This window comes from Pan paniscus, chromosome 16 (genome assembly GCF_029289425.2).
Source record: "Pan paniscus chromosome 16, NHGRI_mPanPan1-v2.0_pri, whole genome shotgun sequence".
Taxonomy (NCBI): domain Eukaryota; kingdom Metazoa; phylum Chordata; class Mammalia; order Primates; family Hominidae; genus Pan; species Pan paniscus.
Window position 1 is genome coordinate 21592114 of NC_073265.2, and position 20476 is coordinate 21612589.

Sequence of the window (20476 nt, forward strand, 5' to 3'; positions counted from 1 at the left end):
CAGAAGCAATCATTATCAGAGCCAGTAAAAGGAAATAAAGAAATGAGGCTTGGTTTTTAAAGTGACCACACTGCTTTAAGTCGAGGTGAAAGTGCTGACAGTGAATTTATCAGAATTCCAGGTGGAATCCTCCAGTCACCTTTCAATCATAACTGTCATCCTCAGAGAAAAAGCTTTTGTTGAAGAAAAATTTGTACAAACGTTGAATAATCACATTGATATGGTAACAATTTAACAATACATTCAATAAGAATGAATGTTACAGTGGGTCACTTTTTCCCTGCTTTTTATCAAACCTTTGTATTTTCCCCAGATTTTACAAGTAATAAATCCTCATTGTAGAACATTTGAGAAAGATATAAATAAGAAAATAAAAGCAGTGCATAAGACTTTCTCTGAGCAACGGCCACTATTAATATGCTGATTCATTTCATAAATGTATATATTTATAATCACACACTCATTTGTGCTTTAGTTATATAGTTGAAATTATATTGAATGTAATGTCCTTTCTTGCTTTTTCATTTTTTCCCTTGCTTTTTATTTAACATAAAGGTATAGGTATAGGTCAACTTCTAAATGAATACTTTTATAATTAATTTATATTTAAATTTACAATTATTAAAAATAATTGTTGAAAAATTAGCCTTTATTTCAAAGTGAGTATGGAACCTATTCAAACAACATTTTCTAGAAACTCATGAAAGCATTTCAGAATAATTTTTTGACAGTTCTTCCTAAACGAGATCTTGTAGGAAAGAAGTGTTTATGAAGGATTATTAAAATATTACCAAATAGAATTAAGGCAGATTTTTATCTTTTGATTTAACTTGGAAATCATCCATTGCTTCACCCTTTAGTCTTCCTATTTTTGCGCCTTAGAGAAATGTTTTACATGGCTACCAGTGCATTTTAAAATAGTGTCTAAAACTGCAAAGTAAGTTGAGATTTCTTTATCCTGTGCTTAAACCTAATATATACTACTTATTCTGTATTTGAAAAATATAGTATAAAGAAAATACCCTTAATGCAAAAAATATTGAGGATCAGTACATTCTTGGAAGCAAATGTGAAGCCTCTGTGTATATGACAAGCCACACACTCAAGCACGCATTCAGTAGGAAACAGATCTCCCTCGAAATCTGAGAGGGTAAAATGTTCAAATATTATGCAAATTGGAGAAGTGCCACCATCTCCTGTACGCAGGAGCCTGAAGCTAATTGCATAAGTGGCACGAAGCTGATTTCAGAAAGTAAAAAAAAAAAAAAAAAAAAAGGCTCATGAAACCAGAGGCTTGAAATGTTTTACTGGAGAAAAACCATAGCATTACCTCTTCCTGTGGGATGATAACAATGATTTATGAAGCTGAAGCCATTCCTTGTGATTGCACTTCAGGGAGATTGGTTTCACATGATCTGCGAAGGCAGGCAAGGCGAGCTGAAGAAGAACCCCACATGTTCAACTGAGGCTGAGCTCTGCCTCTTCAAGGGGATTCCAGAGCTCCGAGGAGGGGGAGGAAAACCTACTGCTTTCTGATCCATGCAACCCCCTTCCCCCAACCAACAAGCTCATTAGGTGGACATACGGCTCTCTTATTTTCTCTCTCCTTTTAAAAAGTATTACTACTTCTGCTGTGTGGGAGTAGAAGCTTGTTGTAAATGCCCAGCAGGATAGTAGCAAAGCCAAGATTAATTCCCTATGGATTTATATGGGTCGTTCTCACCCACGATGACTTGTACCGTTTCAAAGGTGCTTATGCTGCTGTTTTTATGGCTGGTCACTAACTTTATTCTGGCATATGGTGGTTGGCGCCATGACATGGAGTGAACATTTTATACCTGAATTAAAGTGGATATTTGACAGTTTCTGTCAGAAAGTTCAGAGCAAAGAATTTGTGGGACAAGATTTATTGCATATTTTATATGGGACACATCTGTTTCTTTGCTAGCTTTGTTCCTTCCCTTAAAAAAATTTAAAGACGTTTCCTAAAGAAATATAATGACTGATAGGAAAAAAAATTCCAAAGCAGAAGAAAAATATGGTCAAAAGTTGGGCATTTAGGATCTAATTTTATAAAAAAGAAAGAAAAAAAACCACTTCTCATTTTGACGAGGAAAAATGACTCACAGTCATGTATAGAAGCTCAGTGAAACAATGCTGTTATTATTGGCAATTATTTTATGGTTAGTTTAATGTCATTTATATAATGAAATTAAAAATGTAAATGTATTACCTACCATTTTTTGCATACTTGAAACACGACTGGCGAGAATAATCTGCCTTTGATGTATTTTTAAGATTTTACCATCTCAAATGGTGGACTGAATAATACGTCCAGCTACATCAGTGTTAAACAAAATAATTACAGATATTTAAACATTTAAAACTGATATGCCTAAAGATAAACGCAGATGACTTCCAACCAAAATCCATCAATACAACCTGAAGGGTGTATATAAACTTCTCATCTAAAAACTCCCTGTATTGTAAAAAGTCAACTGAGTAACAAAGATTCATGATTACAACGTGAAGGGTGTATATAAACTTCTCATCTAAAAACTCCCTCTATTATAAAAAGTGAACTGAGTAACAGAGATTCATGATTACATAAAAAGCGGGCTCAACCTGAAACTTTGCGTTAACAGACAGGCCACTTTTTCTTTTAACTGCAAAGAGACAGGCTTTAATTCTATTATGAAACTGAAAATAAAACTTCCACTCTTAAATATTTTGCAAAATTAATCCTTAACTAATTTAGGTTATATGCATTCTCCTTATAAAAATATAAAACATTACAGATAAAGTCCCCCTGATAACCCTCTGCATCACACCCTCTGTCTCCCCCAACACATATATATATAGTTATCTTCTACAACTCAAGTACTGTTATCATTTTGGGAGTATCCTTCCAGAACTTCTGAGTGTCCCTGTGCAAACATGCAAGGTTTCTCTAAGACAGACATAGAGAAGTAGATTTGTTAGCGTTATCAGGTAGACATAGTTTTAATTTATTTGAGACTGTCAGTCCTCCACAATGATAGTATAATTTAATACTACTAAAGGTTGATAATTGTTTTGTCAAACTTTTAAAATTCTGCAAATCACACAGATTTTGGTACCAACCCTTGGTTAAATATTTTGCAAATATATTTTCCCATGCTTTTGCTTGTCTATTAACTTTGTTTACAACGTTTATCATTTTTAAATTTAAATCTGAAACAGTCAAATTCATAAATACTCTTCATGTCTTTTGCTGATTAAATCATTTGCAAGAAGGTCTCGTCTACTCCCAAGGTAATAAAGAGGTCTCGTATTTTAATACTGTTTATATTTTTGGTTTTGCTTTTGTCCTTTAGATTATTATTTGAAATTGTGTGAGGCAGTTTTGTTGTTGTTGTTGGAGATGGATAAACACTGTTCAAATATCACAGATTTTCTAAGATATAATTTTCTAAGAGATAATCAGATTTTCTAAGAGATAATCAAATCAGAGTATCCAAATAATGGCAGATTGTCTTGTCCTCTCTCAGGTTTAAATGAGTCATTTCTTTTTCCTTTCAGCTGCCTGGGTAAAGTTGGTCCATTCGTGTTTATTTTGATTATGAATATATTTAGATTAATCCTCATATTTATTTTGTACTTTTCTTCACCAAGCTTGCTGGCTATTTACTTTTTCACCTTTTCCTAACTTTTGTTGGATTCACCAAACTGTCTTTGCTTCATTTTTCCTTTACTGGTTTGAACATGATAAATTCTAACTTTTTGACTAATAAATATTTAAATCTTTTTTTTTTTTTTTTTTTTTGAGATGGAGTCTTGCTCTGTCACCCCAGGCTGGAGGGCAGTGGCACAATCTCGGCTCACTGCAACCTCTACCTCCCGGGTTCAAGCAATTCTCTGCCCCAGCCTCCCAAGTAGCTGGGACTACAGGCGCCCGCCACCATGCCCAGCTAATTTTTGTATTTTTAGTAGAGATGGGGTTTCACCATCTTGGCCAGGCTGTTCTTGAACTCCTGACCTCATGATCCACCTGCCTCAGCCTCCCAAAGTGCTGGGATTACAGGCATGAGCCACCACATCCGGCTAATACTTAAATCTTAACACCCATTATACCTGTGATTTTAAGGTTATCCACAGCTAATTATATCTCAATATCCTAACCTGGAACAATATAAGGGAGGCTTGCTTTTCCTTTCATTCTCCTCCTAAATTCTACGGTCACATCCAATGCCTCATCCCATTTTGATATCACCTGCAATTTTATTTCCACATTATCAAACACAAATGCTTTACATTTTATTAGTAATGCTTTCACCATTATTTTATAAATGTCTTTGCTCATTATACCTTTTGCTACTCCACTTTTTCCTAGATTCATTTTCAACTTGAAGAAGTACAACTTCAAGAGAAGATCTGTGAGATACCTGTAATCCCAGCACTTTGGGAGGCCAAGGCAGGTGAATCACCTGAGATCAGGAGTTCGAGACCAGCCTGGCCAACATGGTGAAACCCCGCCTCTACTAAAAATACAAAAATAAGCCAGGTGTGGTGGCATGCACCTGTAATTGCAGCTACTCAGGAAGCTGAGGCAGGAGAATCACTTGAACCCAGGAGGTGGAGGTTGCAGTGAGCCGAGATTGCACCACTGCACTCCAGGCCTGGGTGACAGAGTGAGAGTCTGTCACAAACAAACAAACAAACAAACAAACAAAAAAGATGATCTACGATTAGTAATCTTTCTAGGCTCTGCGTTTCTCAAAAGAATTTACTTTTCTCATTTACTTTAATGACAGTTTGGTTAAATTTAGAATTCTAGGTTCTGATATTTTTCCCCTCAGAACTTTACACTTATTACTCCATTTTTTTTTCCTGTATCCAGTGTTGCTGCTCAGAAGTTTCTTGTCTCTCAGCATTTTTCTAAAGCCTTGATTTCTCAAGGTTCGTTATAAAGAATTAAGGGTGCACATATGTGTACATTAATTTTTCATTGCCTCTGTTGGCTCTTTCAATAAGAGATGCAATGTCTTTTCATTTCTGGGAAGTAATCTTGCATTATTTGAGTATTTCTTACTGTCTTTTAAAAATATTTCATCAACTCAAATTTTAATTTCTATATTCTCTACTGGATTCTTTTTTATGAAGGTGTCTGTATCTTATAGTTCTCTGAGATTATAAAACACACATGTTCTGAATATCTGTTCTGCCTACAAGCATGTTTTTTCAGGTGTAAATTCTCCTGTTTGTTGAGTTTCTTGGCTTTCCTCTGTTGATTCTGGACAGGGAACCAATCTTGCTAGTTGAGTCTCACCACTGGGTACAAGAGTAGGACAATATGCTGCAGCTACTCTATGTTGGGGAGAACAGAGGAGGGCAGAATGTTCCATGGGGCAGGGTACTCACTCATATCCTGAGTTACCCAAGGCACTGCCCTTTCTCTCCTACCCATGAGCCCCCATTCATGGTCTGTCTCAAAAACAGGGAGTTTCTACTGGTTTTTTTTTTTTTTTTTTTTTTTTTTTTTGAGACAGAGTCTTGCTCTATCACCCAGGCTGGAGTGCAGTGGCTCAATCTCGGCTCACTGCAAGCTCTGCCTCCTGGGTTCACACCATTCTCCTGCTTCAGCCTCCCGAGTAGCTGGGACTACAGGCACCCACCACCATGCCCAGCTAATTTCTTTTTGTATTTTTAGTAGAGACAGGGTTTCAGGCCGTTAGCCAGGAAGGTCTCGATCTCCTGACCTCGTGATCCGCCCACCTTGGCCTCCCAAAGTGCTGGGATTACAGGTGTGAGCCACTGCGCCCGGCCGAGAGTTTCTATTGTTATTGCCTACACCAAGGTGTGCCCAAAGAGGTCATCTCTGCAGAATGAGAAAATTCTCACAAATGCCGTTATTCCAAGAAAACTGCTTAAATTTTAAAACTCAAAGTTTTAAGTTTCCTCTCACATACATTCTATGACAGTTCTTACATGTTTTGAGCATTTTTAAAGAGTTTTAAACCAACAAAATGCTAAAGTAGTAATTTTACTATTATCATAAATAAGGACATGGTGGTACAATCATAACCATTTTAAAAATACCAATTTTAAAGGCACTATGTGGAAACAAAGCCCCTGAAACCTACTATTCCAACTCATGCTGGAGGTTTAGTCACACCCATGGTCCAGAATGCTGCGTGGGTAACTTTCATATTCGAAAAGTATTCTTCACAGAACAGGCTTCTGTGAACTCACAAGGTGGAAGGCATGGAGCCTGGAGCTGTAACATCCTACTGCAAACATAGGGAAGACCACATTGGAACAGTGTGCCCCTGCCAAAAGCCATGTGCTCCCTTCTTTACAGTTCTATAAAATGGCATGTGTGATTAAATAAGATTTCACTGAAGTGCTGGAAGCCACACACAGTTGAAACATGGACTTGGGGATGGCAGCAATGCCACCAGCAACAGATAGTGTAATGTACCCCCCGTGAGAGGGGAGAGGTGGAAAAGGAATTTTTAAAAATCTTTGGTCACGTTATTATTAATCATGTTATTTAATAACTGTGAGTACTATTTAAAAAGCAACATGTCCCATTTCCTTCATACCATGAAAGCCAAGTCTGCCTGGGCTGGAGCGTGGAGCCCAACACTGGTTTTCAGAGGCTCAGATTCTTACATGGTCCTCTTAGTGCGTGCTTACCTCACAGAGTGGATAGATATCCACCTGAATTTGACAGATTACACATAGGTAATGCTTTAGAGTTTTTTGAACATTTTCAGAAACAGTATTTTTAAATTTTATTTGCAAGGAAAAAATGCTTATCAGTGGCAAGTCAGGTAGGGTCATGTTCAACATTGGTCAATTATCTCACCCATTCTGATCACTTGCTCTGTTCCCGCCACTGGCTCTTCTTCTCCCTCTTAAATATATTCAGGCTCCAAGGCTCGCTCTCTAGACTCTTTTCTGTCTTTTAAGAGACAAGGTCTCACTCTGTCACCTAGGCTGGAGCACAGTGGTGCAATCAAGGCTCACTGGAGCCTCCAATTCCTAGGCTCAAGTGATCCTCCCACCTCAGCCTCCTGAGTAGCTGGGACTACAGGTGTGAGCCACCGTGCCCCAGCCCTCTGTTTTATAATTAGCTATAAATTCAGCTACTCTCGTTCTGCCGATGAATCTCAAATCTCTATCATCAACTCCAAACTACATTCTCAACATCAGATTTGCATTTTCCCTGCTCTGCTGAACATCCTGACATGAATAGCTGTCCAGGAATTCCAATTATTCCCTGAGTTGTCTACCATAACACAAATTTGTTCCTTTCCTTGTCTGAGTCACCTCAGTAAATAGCATCGACATTCACTAAGATGATCAAAACCTGGGATTTGGCTCCTCCTTTTGTACAACTCCTATGTTTAAATCCAATTCCTGTCTTTTCTACTTCAAAAACATAGTCTTGAATTCATCCATACTTTTCCATCTCAATTTCCACCAGCCTGGTCCAAGATGCTCATTTTTCACCTGAGCTACTTCAATAACTTCCTTATCTACTTTTGCCTCTGTGCATTTATTTGTCTACACAGCAACCAGAATAATCTTTTAAAACATGAATGTAGTCAGGTTACTTTCATTTTACAAATTCTTTTAAGGCTTCCTGTAGAATAAAATCCAAATTCCGTCTCATGATCTTCAGGGCCCTGCCTAGGTGGTCTGCCCTAGTTCCAGTTGTATTCGCCCATCTTAATCTCTCAGTATGCCAAGCTCTCAGCTGCCTCAGGGCTGCCAATCATGGTGTTCTTTCTGCGTACGATGTGTTTTTCTTCTATGCTTCCTATAACTGGCTCCTTCCCAGACTTAAATGTCATCACTGTTCTACTCTCCCTACTCTTTTAAAGTAGGTTTCTTAATACCAGCCCTCTTCAGCCAAACCTAAACTTTCCACAATTTGTAATTATATAATGGGTTACTTATTTGCTCTTTTGTCTCTTGCGCTTGCTAATTATAAGTTTATCTGTCCTGTTCGTGACTATATAAACTATGCCTGGCACAGTACCTGACACACTGCAGACTCTCAAAAATGGGCTGAAGAAATTTTCTCTAATCTTTTCATTGCCATTCCCCTATTATACAGTTGTCTGTTTAGGATTGGCTCTCCTGACTACGGTGTGAGATCTTTAAGCCAGGAGACCGTCTCTTGTCTTTGCTCGGCACAATATCTGACACACTGTGGGCCTATTCATAAAGAATGAATGGTTAAGATTAGGTACTCAGTAACCTTTTCCCCAAATTGTATTAGACCTGACATATAAAATCAGTGTGGGAGATGTTTAGAATAAGTAGTTTTGAGAGGTCAAACAACAATGACACTGGTAGTAATAACAGCACATTTTGGATAAGGTCTGTTTGGATAACAAAACTCGAATGATGGAAATAGTAGTTAGAAATCACTCAAAGTGAGACTCAAGGGAGCTGACCCTCCCTCTGGATGTCAAAATCTATCACTGACTTAGCAGTGGGGTCCCTAGAGTGTTTCTCAGAATAGCGCTTCCCACACATGTCAAGAGGGCCTAATGGCTGCTTCTTTCACAAGGGTGGTGGGGAGACACGTGAGGTCAAGTGTCCCACAGCCCATAGAGAAGCAGCTCTCCAAGGAGAGTGGAAGACTCCCCAGGGCCCTGCTTAGCGCAGCCTGAGAGGCTACAGGCCAACAGTGAAGGTGTTGAAAGACACTGAGATCGAATTCCCTGGGGGAAAAACGCTGCCCTGAGATTTAAGGAGAAAGAGGAAACAAGCCAAAAGGGTATGCTCAGAAACTGATGGAAAGGGCTAATGTCATCAGATCAAACCAAAGGAAATTAAAGGAAGATTTAGTGAAAAGAGGGCAAAAACAGAATCAAAGGATCCCAGGGAAGCGCAGACCAATTTAATGAGAAACCAGGAAAGTAGTGAGAACAACAAGGGAGTCTCTCTTCATCTATGTTTAATCCAGACTTCTTGCCATTTAATGCTAATGCTTTGCTCCATTCTTAAGTCATACTCACCTAGGAGTTTGCTTTGGAGTTTGTATGTAGGAACGAAGAGAGACCCACCTTCTATTAGAACACTACATGATCCTACACTATCATTACAATATTCCAGGCGGCTTCCAGATAGCATCTTAGCTGTGGAAATGCTATTCTCTTATGTCCTTCCCAGTTTTCCTAGTGCTGGCTCTTTCCAAAGCTACTCATTCTTATCTCCTTCAACTACTTTCTAGATAAACAAGCTGAGAAAACACACACATTTGCCTACAACTGATGCATTCATCATGTTCTGAAACTAAGTAGAACTACAAGAGAATCAGAGGAGGGGATTCAGGGATGGCATGTCCTCAGGCCTGTTGCCACATCTCCATTAGGCTCTGAATATGCGTTTATTTTTATAGCTCCCTTTCATGAACAGATTGTGTGAGACAGAAGTCTTATTTCCAAGTTTCACTTTACTGAGTGGCCTCCAGTCACTCTTTCCAAGAAGAAAGATGGAAAATTATGGTCCAAGCAGCTTTACCGTCCATCTAGGAACCAAGGAGAATGCTGGACCTCAGCCACTCCCCAGCTTAAACTGTCATTTATGAGCAACAAAATGATTGTCTTTGGGTCTCGGCAGCATTATCTTGAGCAGAGTTTGTGGCGCTAAGGCCCAGCTAATCACATTTGTCTAATTTTACATCCCCATCACTTTCACAAATGGATTATTACCTACTATTGACTTAAATAAAACAAAGAATGATCAAGGAATCTTGTCGTTCTAGATGAAAATCATAACATGTAAGAAAATAGCATTAGTTTTCATGTTTGTACCACTTTCTAACAAAAGAGTTATAATCATTTCACATTATTGTCTTGTTCATCTTTTTAACGACCCAATGAAGAAAGGACATACAGGCCGGACGCGGTGGCTCATGCCTGTAATCCCAGCACTCTGGGAGGCCGAGACAGGTGGATCATCAGGTCAGGAGATCGAGACCATCCTGGCTAACATCCGTCGCTACTAAAAATACAAAAACAAATTAGCCTGGCGTGGTGGAGGGCACCTGTAGTCCCAGCTACTCGGGAGGCTGAGGCAGGAGAACGGCGTGAGTCCAGGAGGTGGAGCTTGCAGTGAGCGGAGATGGCGCCACTGCACTCCAGCATGGGTGACAGAGCAAGACTCCGTCTCAAGAAAAAAAAAAAAAAGGACATACAGATTGCTGGCTCTCCTTTATAGCAGAGGTCCAGAATGATGTGACTAACTTAAGAACAGGAAGTGAAAGAGGTATGGATACAGAAAAACATGGTTTATTCACACAACTGAATAATGTATAGTGGTTAAAAGGAATCAGACCCAGGCCGGGTGTGGTGGCTCATGCCTGTAATCCCAGCACTTTGGAAGGCCAAGGCAGGCGGACCACTTGAGGTTGGGAGTTTGAAACCAGCCTGACCAACATGGTGAAATACAAAAATTAGCTGACATGGTAGCAGGTACCTGTAATCCCAGCTACGTGGGAGGCTGAAGCAGGAGAATCGTTTGAACTCAGGAGGCGGAGGTTGCAGTGAGCCCAGACTGCACCACTGCACTCCAGCCTGGGCAACAGAGCGAGACTCTGTCTCAAAAAGAGACAAAGTAATTAGATCCATATGTATCAACATGAATAGATATTAAAAATTAGGATGCAGAATGGTAAGCCCAATATAGTTCATCCTTTCTGTAGTGCAGAATGTCAGAATTTCTTCTTAATTTGGTAAATTTTGATTACTCCAAGTCGTACAAAGGGAAATTCCATTTTCCAAATTAATGGAGCTAATTGAAATGTGATTTTGTAATTCTTTATCATTTAGCATGTTTTTTTTTTTTCTCACTGGGTTTTTGTAACAGTGAATAGACTCTAGCTTGGCTGTAAGAGCTAACAATTTGGATAATAGTACTGCTTTGCATCTACTGCACTCTGCAGAGGATGATTCAAAAAAGAGGCTACTCATCTCCCCTGAGGATGAAAGATAAACATTTGCGGTTAAAATATTGTCACGACTCAGACAAAAGAAGGGATTTAGCCCTACCACTTGGCTCATGTTCCCTCTTAACCAAATCATATTTTTTTAGTAACCTAATAAAATTACTGGGAATAGAAAGCATACATTCCGACTACTAGAAATATTGATACAACAAAGGAACACGTTAGTAGTTTCAACGTCTTTTACTTAAGGATTTCAGAATTCCTCCCAGTGAACAGGGAGATAGGTAGGTAAAATATAATATTTCCTGGTAGATGACCTAAAGCAAAACTCTTTATCTGCTGGCACCTATGTACATTTGCTACACATCGAATGTTTTGTCATCCCCGAGAGGAAAGACACTGGTGGATGGCAAGAATGTCAATATTTGCTTACTTGGAGCAAGAGGCAGGTCATTTGGTCACAGACTCAAAATGCAATGTGTAAGAACTCAGAAACTGGATAGCAAAACTCCAGCCCAAATGATGCAAAATTTCCTTCTCTGCTTTCTCAAGGTCTACTCTAGTTAATATTGATGTAACTAGACAAATACCCAATAACAAAAATTTGCCACGCAATATATAATCTAAGATGGCACAACAGTTTATGAGACCAAGCTATTCTTCCTACTAAGTTAAAAACATGCGCTCTGGCGAAAGTTCTGTCAACCTTACAGCTCTTTAAATGCACGCAACCAGGAGGACTAGACAAGCCATCTTCTGCTTCCAGCTGCTAGTGTTTCTAGCTGGTGAATAACACAGGCCCCCAGGAGAGGGGGGTGAAAGATAGTTTTCAAAGATTGAAAAATTTCCTCCAACTTACATTAAAATTAATATTAAGGGCTCTATATGTGGCTGCTGGAGTAGAACGGTGGGAATCAAATCAAGAGCCCGTGCCTTCCTTTGAGGCCAGTTTCCTAAAATTGGTTCTCTGTGCCTATATTGCATGAGCTGAAAGCATATGGATGCAATCACATTCCAAGATACCTTATTTGGTGTTGGTATGGACTGGGCATATTGTCTCAGCTTACAAAAGCAATAAGGATTCTCTGACTCCTGCCAATCCATGTAAATCACTCTTTTACCTGTTTAAAGGGTAAGATTCGTGAGTGAGGAAAATAGTTACAACTATTTTGTTACCAGCATATATAACCATGTTCTATATCTAGATAGAACTCTCCAAGGTGTGAGACCTCAGTAGTGGGAAGGGAGACAAGATTTAGACAAATACCCACACAGAAATGACAGGGGACACATCTCTCCCATGTGGCAGAGTTAGGAGGTACTGAATCCAAATTTTGTCCTTATGTAGAGACCTTATGCTGGTTGAGAAAGCAAAATAACTAAATAAGGATTACTTGTATCTGCAACTCATTTTAATGTCTTCTTTATTTTTAAAAGCAAATGGACTAGTGAAGGGAAATTCACTTCTCTGAATACAGGATCATCCCACATTGAGGCTATCCAAAATTTGGGGGATCTGGAAGGCCAAAGACCAAAAATAAAGTAAAGTAAAAAAAAAAAGTAAATGAAGTTATTGGATATGAAATAACAAATGACAGGAGATTAAAATCTTCTAATTCTTGTGTCTGGCCATATAACTGAGTGCCACTGACCATTAGATAAGGACAGATTTTTAAAAATAATCACCCCTATTGTCGACAGTCACTCCTGACTCACTGTCTTCTATTCTTCATTAGTTTGATTGTTTTTCCCTCCAGATCACATTTTTGGAGTTGTTCTTTTGGTGAGATAGTGGTTGAAATAGTTTAATTTTCCTTTTTGACTCCTGTTTTCACCTCTAGATGAATTTGCTTTTACGAAGGAATTCCATTCCATTTATGATCTAAATGAGGAGGAACTCCTTTCAATTCTTCCTTTTTTTGGACAGCTTCAACCTGTATTTCACTGGGTACCACTGCACGGTAAGTAAAGAGGATACTATAAATAAAGTGAGTGAAATAGACATCTTCCCTCTCGTATCAGCTAAGTAATTTCTCAAATATTTAAAAATTGAGAGAAGTGCCACAGAGGTAACAGAAAGAGGGGCAGTTATATTATTAAGAGTAGAAACCTAATTTTCCCAGGAGTATGTGTAAGAAAAGCCCTCCCTGTCTGAGGAGACGTCGTCATATGAACTCACATATGAAGAAAGGTGGAGATCAATTAGGGGTAGGAGCAGCGAGGGCCCTGGGGAGTGTTCAAGTAGTGCGAATGACATCTAAAGACGGGATGAAATGTAACCTTTCAGATCGGGAGGGCAGGATCCAAGCCACCAAGAAGTCTAGTGGTTCGTATCCTCCGAACACCCCTCACCACTATAATCTCCCGCCACTTACTCAACCACTCTAGTCCAAGGCACCAAACCCCCATGCTGGATTCTTAACCTGTCCTGATTGAGGCCCTCCTTTAAGTCACATAGATCCAGCCCATCTGAGTTCAATTTCCTCCTTTGTAAAATGGAGATAATAATAGTGCTTTCCTCAAGGGTTGTTTTTTCAATGAGAAATGAGATATTACTTAGTATCAAACTTGGCTGAGAGTATTAAATAAATGTTAGCTAATATTATTTTTACTTTTTTTTTTTTTGAGACAGGGTTTCGCTGTGTCACCCAGGCTGGAGTGCAGTGGTGTGATCTCGGCTACTGCAACCTCCACCTCCTGGATTCAAGTGATTCTCCTGCTTCAGCCTCCTGAGTAGCTGGGAATACAGGCACCCGGCTAATACCGTTGCTAATAATATAACGCACATATCATGGAAGCTTGGGAAGTTTTTATAAAACAGGTGGGGCTTGATGGCAGTTTTGAAGGGTATTTGTTGCTTGCCTAGAACACGGGAAGTGGAGCTGGCAGTCCAAGCTCAAGGAGCCCCAGGAGCCAGGGCTTTGCAGAGGCTGCAGGGGAGGAAAGTGTGTGTGGAGTGGGGAGGTTGGTATTGCATAGGTCCAGGGAGGCAATCATGAGACTCCCTAGACCACAGGAAAAATCTTTTGTGGAAATAGTAAGCTTGGACAAGTAGACTAGAGACTATGAAGATAATCTCTCAGAGACTGACACAAATAATCCACTCATGCAAATAATCTCAAAGAATGCAGCCTTTTTTTTTTTTTCTAACTTCTGATTCTTAAGGATGAAGAATGTGGGTGGGGATGCCTGTTCCCGGTGTCAGTAAGTAAAATCTTTTGGTGGGGAAGTATTTTGAATATTTGCAAAGAAAGTTCAATGCTCTCTAAAGTGGAGGTAGAAACTGGCACCAGGGATTTCTGTGTACCTGCCTAGAAATACAGGGCTTTAATCTACAGCCAATGTGAACTTTTGTAACTCTTTAAAACATCATCATTTCTGAGGGACTTCAGACTCTGTTCTGTAGGTCAGCACCAGACCAACAATATAGAGTTCCTGTGATCACTTATGATTTGAAACACAAACTCAGGCTTTGAATGTTTTAAAAACACCCGTATAACTATGGGTTGTTTAAAAATAGCTATACCCCAAAGAGTTTATTTCCAACATCTGACATGAATGCATTTTGCAGCGATTTGTTATGCAAATAATGGTAGCAGAGAAGACATATGAAAAAACATTGACCCTTCTCAAAGCCCAATGGATTTAATGCTTTTGTTAATTCTGAATTCCAAGTCTAGGGGTTGTCTGTTTGTGGTGTATAAAATAAAATACTATATGCCTGCCTCAACTTTTCTTTTGATGAAGCTGTAATTTGCAAACGAGCTATTGTTCCTCTATGGCTTCCCTAATTTTTCTTCACAGACAACGGTGCTTCAGTGTGGAGAGGGGTTTCAGTGTATTGGCTGTTGAGATGATGCTGTGAGTATTTTCAAGGCAGAGGGGGCTGGGCATGGTGGCTCACGCTTGTAATCCCAGCACTTTGGGAGGCCGAGGCGGGCAGATCATGAAGTCAGGAGATCAAGATCATCTTGGCCAACATGGTGAAACCCCGTCTCTACTAAAATACAAAAAATTAGCCAGACATGGTGGTGAGTGCCTGTAATCCCAGCTACTTGGGAGACTGAGGCAGGGGAATCGCTTGAACCCGGGAGATGGAGGTTGCAGTGAGCTGAGATCGCGCCACTGCACTCCAGCCAGCAGAAGGAAGAGCTTTTTGAGATGGAGACTCAGGTAGTGCTTGGAATTGCCGATAATCCAAGGCCTGATGATACGGGGGTTATTTGCTGAAGCTTCTATTTCAACTCTCCTTTATGACCCCGGGTTACCTAAATATGTTGCTTTCTAATGTTGTTTTGTGAGAGGTAGGAAGTAGGGTAGACATCATCAGTCTTAGATTTGTCAATGGGAGAAAACCAAGGGACAGACTTTTTTGCCGCCATTTTGTCCTTCTAAAGTGTTAGCTCCTTTTTCCCACTTTACAACTCCTCCTCTCTCCCCTCCTCCTCTGCTCTGCTCTTCTCCACCGCCACCACTGCCAGCAGCTGTTTATTAAATGCCCACTGCATGCTAGCTTTCTAATTTCTTCTCGTCTCTAATGGTCATATTTTAGGATGTCATTCCTCTACTGACTGCTACCACTTCTACAGTAATCCTAACCTGTAATTCTTTTCTTAGAGGATAAGTAGAAAATACATAATGGGAGGTGGGGGGAAATGGTTTTGATCTTCAATTAGTGTAACTGATAGGGAGGAAAGGGCTTGGGTTAAGGGAATGTCTTATGAAGCAGCAGCTGTTTTATAAGGGACTCATCTGGAGAAGTGGGGTGTATCCTCTACTGATAAGGGAGAAGACCCACAGAAACCCAACTAGCATCAAAACAGCCCCAGCATCCAAGCACAGAGGAAGTGAGCCTTCTGACCCCCATGATCTAATGAGCCCCAGTATTAGTCCATACAGGAGATGAGCAACATCCCAGGGAGCAGTCAGTCACTCAAGTCCCCGGCCCAAAAGTGTAATGGACTTTGTTTTATGGTTTAATGGACATTTAGCTGAGTTAAAAGGGTTAACAAGTCTGAACACTTCTCTGAAACCTGATGAGATATCCAAGCATCTTTTTTCTGAAGGTCTCCATTGAAAATACCACTTATGAGTAACTTCTGTAAAGAAAACCCATATGAAAATACCAGAGATGAACCAGCTGCTTTTCTCCCCCTGAACTCTTAGCAAATGATCTAAGGGCTTAAACACATTAAAGGCCACAATTTCAACTTCTGGAATCAATAGGGCAAAGGAATGTGGGCATATTCATTTAAATATGAATTTGCTGACTCCATTCTTACTCTCTTGGGTTCCTCCATAAGCCCAGACCTTACACTAAAAGGCAGCTACTTCTCACACTGCAGCAGGATTTTGAGAACCATCGCCCTTTGTCATCTTCACCCTGACCCTTCTCATCTTTTTTTCTGATTCTCAGAACCTCCTGGCATTTATTTCCAATTCAGTTCTGTTTCCTTTCACCAACTCGGGTTAGTTGAGGCTGGACCCTAGCATGCCTGTTTTGTCATACTCTGATGAAAAGCAAATTAAATTCTTGGATGGTAAACTCTTTTCTTAAACTTCTGCCTGGTTCTTCAGAAAAAAATTAAAAATTATATTTCTGTTAATATCAACCAAAATATTGAATCCATCTCAGGATCCTACATCCCTTGACCAACAAGCTGATAAAGCTGCCTAACTCATCTTAGTCAACCTCTTCCTCTCACATGGTGTGTGGAACAGAACTTGGTCTCCCTTGGGCTTCAGTAGTAGCAAATTGAGGAAGTAAGACCTTAATTACATATAAACATGTTTCCACCCTACGTTAGCTCTGTTCCCTTGCCCTTTCACATTTCAAGCTGCCTCAAGGAGGAAAAAATCAGACAGATAAAACACAAACAAAAGACAGAAAACAGGAGCTCAAGGGCTAAATCAAGCCTATTAATAGTTCCTCCAAACAAAGAAACCGACTGCCATCATCCAAGCTCTGTTCATCTAATTCTTCCTTTCTCCAAATGTGGCTGAAACTCATCTCCCTTTTAGCCCTCTCTTACTCCCACCGTTATTATTTTCAGCAATTTTTCCCTAAGACAAGGCAGCAGCATCAAGAAGTGAGAAAATAAAGGTAATCTAGGTAGTACCTTTCTTTGAACAAATAGTTTTCCATCTTTTTCTTATTTCCACTGATCTTGAAAACAGAATCACTGTTTAAAGGGGAGAAGCCCTAGTTCCCTCTGATCACCTTGGTTAATTTTAGAATGGGTGCTTCATACTCACCACACAGAGAAATCTATGGCTTTTATTCAGGTGAACCCTTCGAAATGATAACATTATGACACCAAAAGCTTTTAAAAGTCTTGCTGTTCTGAAACTGCCATTGCAGTTTGGCTTTGTGGCTTTGGATACTCTCAGAGGGAAGGCATCACCTTTGTTAGAGTTTGTGAATTTAAATTAGTTTGGGTTTGTTTGGAAGCAGAGCAACATCAGAAAATCCAGTCCCTTTCTTCCTAAAAGCACAAGGCTGCTAGTGAGCAGGCCCATGAGGAAGAGCTGGAGGAGAGGGCAGGACACAGGGATGTCACCCAGCCTAGCTGGGATACGTGTCAGGCCTGACCACGTAATCACAGATACTCATGAACAAGGGAAAGCAGACTATTCAGATACAATGAAAACTGATTTTAAATAAGAGGCATCCCTTATTTTATTATTTTTTCTAAATCGTGGCTCTAAAAAAATAAACTTAGAATTATTTTCCTCTTCCAACGTGAAATATCTTTTTCTTTCTGGCTTAGACCACCAACCAGGTTTCTGCTGCCGGAAGCCGGGAAAATACTGGATATTCTTTGAGGAAGCCTGATCAGATGCCCTATTATCCCAATTTCCAAACCAAAGATGCTTGGAGATGAAGACACATTTTTTTGGTGTGTGTTCTAAGTTGCAACCTCAAAAACTTGGCAGTTTTCTCACCATGGACTGTGATTTCCATGATGTGATGGTTTGGAATGGTTTGTTTTCAAATAGATGTTATGGGTGATTCCAAGGGAATTCTATTTCAATCCCCCTGAGTTGACAACCTTTCCTTCTTAAGTGTAACTTTGGTGTTCAGATAACCTTGGGACACAGACAAGGAAGATTCCCAGTGGTAAATGTCCGTGTGGTACAAAATGGGAAGGCAGAAAGTGAAGCTTGTAAAGTCATGAAAAGAAGAAAGAAAGAGCTTTTCATGCATTATCTTTCACACTGTTCTTCTTTTTCTGTTTTTATTTTATTATTATTATTTTTTTGAGACAGGTTCTCACTCTGTTACCCAGGCCGGAGTGCAGTGGCATGATCATGGCTCGCTGCAGCCTCAATCTTCTGGGCTCAAGTGTTCCTCCCACCTCAGCCTCTCTGTACATGGGACTACAGATGCATGCTATCATGGCCCAGCCAGTTTTTAAAATTTTTTGTAGGATGTGGCCTCCCTATGTTGCCCAGGCTCGTCTTGAACTCCTGGCCTCAGGTGATCCTCCCACTTTAGCCTCCCAAAGTCCTGAGATTACAGGTGTGAGCCACTGCTCACAGCTGGGATTACAAGGCTGCTCACTAGCAGCCTTGTGCTTTTAGGAAGAAAGGGACTAGATTTCTGATGTAGCTCTGCTTCCAAACAAACCCAAACTCATTCAAATTCACAAACTCTAAAAGGTGATGCCTTCCCTCTGAGAGTGTCCAAAGTCACAAAGCCAACTGCATGGCGGTTTGGGAATGGCAAAACTTTTAAAAGCTTTTGGTATCATAATTTACTTTTATTTAGGAGGATAGTATAGTTCACATTTTCTCCTTTTTCACAGGTTCTATTTAGTGTCATTTATAGTAGCAGTAATTCATATTCTAACTTAGCTTTACCTCAGCAACTCTTTCTCCCCTTACTTTTAGTCTCAGTACTACAAATGCCTGCATGTTTTCTCCCCAGAACCGAGGCCTTCATATTTTTCTCCCTAAGCTGTATATGTCTTACAAACTTGTAAAATGAATGTAAATGAATGTAAAACTTTCCCCTTGTTTGGTGAAGAACAAGAGGATACACCCATTGCTTGAGCATACATCTCCCTCAGTCTCTCTCTCTTTTTTTTTAGAATGCAAAGTATTTTCTTTTTAAACTTTTAAAATCTGAAAACAAGCTAGCCTATGTTAAATAACATAGTTTCCAAAGCTGAATGTGCTCACTTGGAGCCCAGTTTTCTGCTTCAAATACAAACACAACTTCCTGACACTCCTAGGTGGGAACACTACTGTTTGACGATCTGTGATTAGATGAACTGATCGATCTCAGTGGGTAACATCTCTTTATTTTTTCCTTGGTAAGGGTTTAAAAATTCTAAAATAGATGCATTTTTTTTTTCAGTTTTACACTGACAATTTCATTCCAATTGTCTCCTGGGAGACACAGACCATGTACAGGAATCCATCTTCATCCTTCTCACTCTGCTACAATGCTGTGTCTCTCTGTTCACCACCAGGAGGAAGGCTTGATTAGCACTGAGCTGGAAGCACCTTCTAATGATCTTGATGAGCTCACTCAGGTTGATGTGGTCCAGTACAAGGAACATTGCTTTATCCAGGACGGGAAGCTGCTTCTCAGCCTTGTATCGTTCTGTTACCACCAAGATTTTGGGTGGATGCTGCTCTCGGAGAAGTCAAACTTCTACTCTTTGTTCAAAGGTGTGGTGTGGCCTGAAGGTCTTCTCTGATGTCATGGTTGCAGGGATCTGGGTGGTGGTGGCGACACAAGGGTTCTGGCGGCTCCTGGGGGTGGCGGTGGCAGTGAATCTAACTCTGGCGACAGTGACTTCTCTTGTCTCCCTCAGTCTCTTTATTATATGCTTGATCCATCAGAAAGTCTCAAGGTTCTATGCACCTCAGCAACCCCAGTGATAAGGCAAGGGGTTCATGGACTGAGTCCTGAAGCCCTCTTGTGTTTAGGTATTGGGAAGATGAAGAACCAGCTTAGGAGATTGAGGAATGCCCATGAAGTAGAGAGAAGACAAAAGAGGGTTAGGGCCTAAAGCAAGAAGGAGTTTTCAATCCATCATTTGATCAGCTATATCTAATGCTCCTGAAAGGTGGAGTAAGATTTTGCATCAGATATATAGGGTCTTTTAGACTGGAATAGTGTCTGATTCTTCTTTTTTTCCTCAGAGTCTCACATGTAGTAGATAACTTATAAATGCTGAATGAACAACTGAAAAATAATAGTAGTGATTGGTCACAGAGAATGGGATGTGCTCTCTGTTAATTCCTTGCCCATCAACAGATGCCCATCCTAGGGCAAAATGGGACAAAGACTATCATTTCCACAGTCCTCATGCTGAATGGATCCCAAGTGCTATTGCCTCATTTATGTAGCATGATCCAGAGACACTTCCAGTCTGAAGAACTTCAAAGGTTTTAGGAGGCTGAGGTGGAGGGCTCGGGGAGCAATGAAGGCAAGAGGGAAAGGGATGAACAACCACAATAAAAGGCCGGCACGTTCACAACAATGTTGGGCAAAGACAGTGATTCCTGAATATG

General features: G+C 40.1%; 1 protein-coding gene and 1 pseudogene across 4 annotated transcripts in view; both read right to left on the reverse strand.

Moving 5' to 3' along the window:
* The window catches only part of FMN1 (formin 1), a 431150-nt gene that overhangs the window by 51810 nt on the left and 358864 nt on the right, over positions 1-20476 (reverse strand). The window lies entirely within an intron of this gene.
* LOC134729062 (microtubule-associated proteins 1A/1B light chain 3 beta 2-like) lies at positions 538-19662 on the reverse strand (annotated as a pseudogene).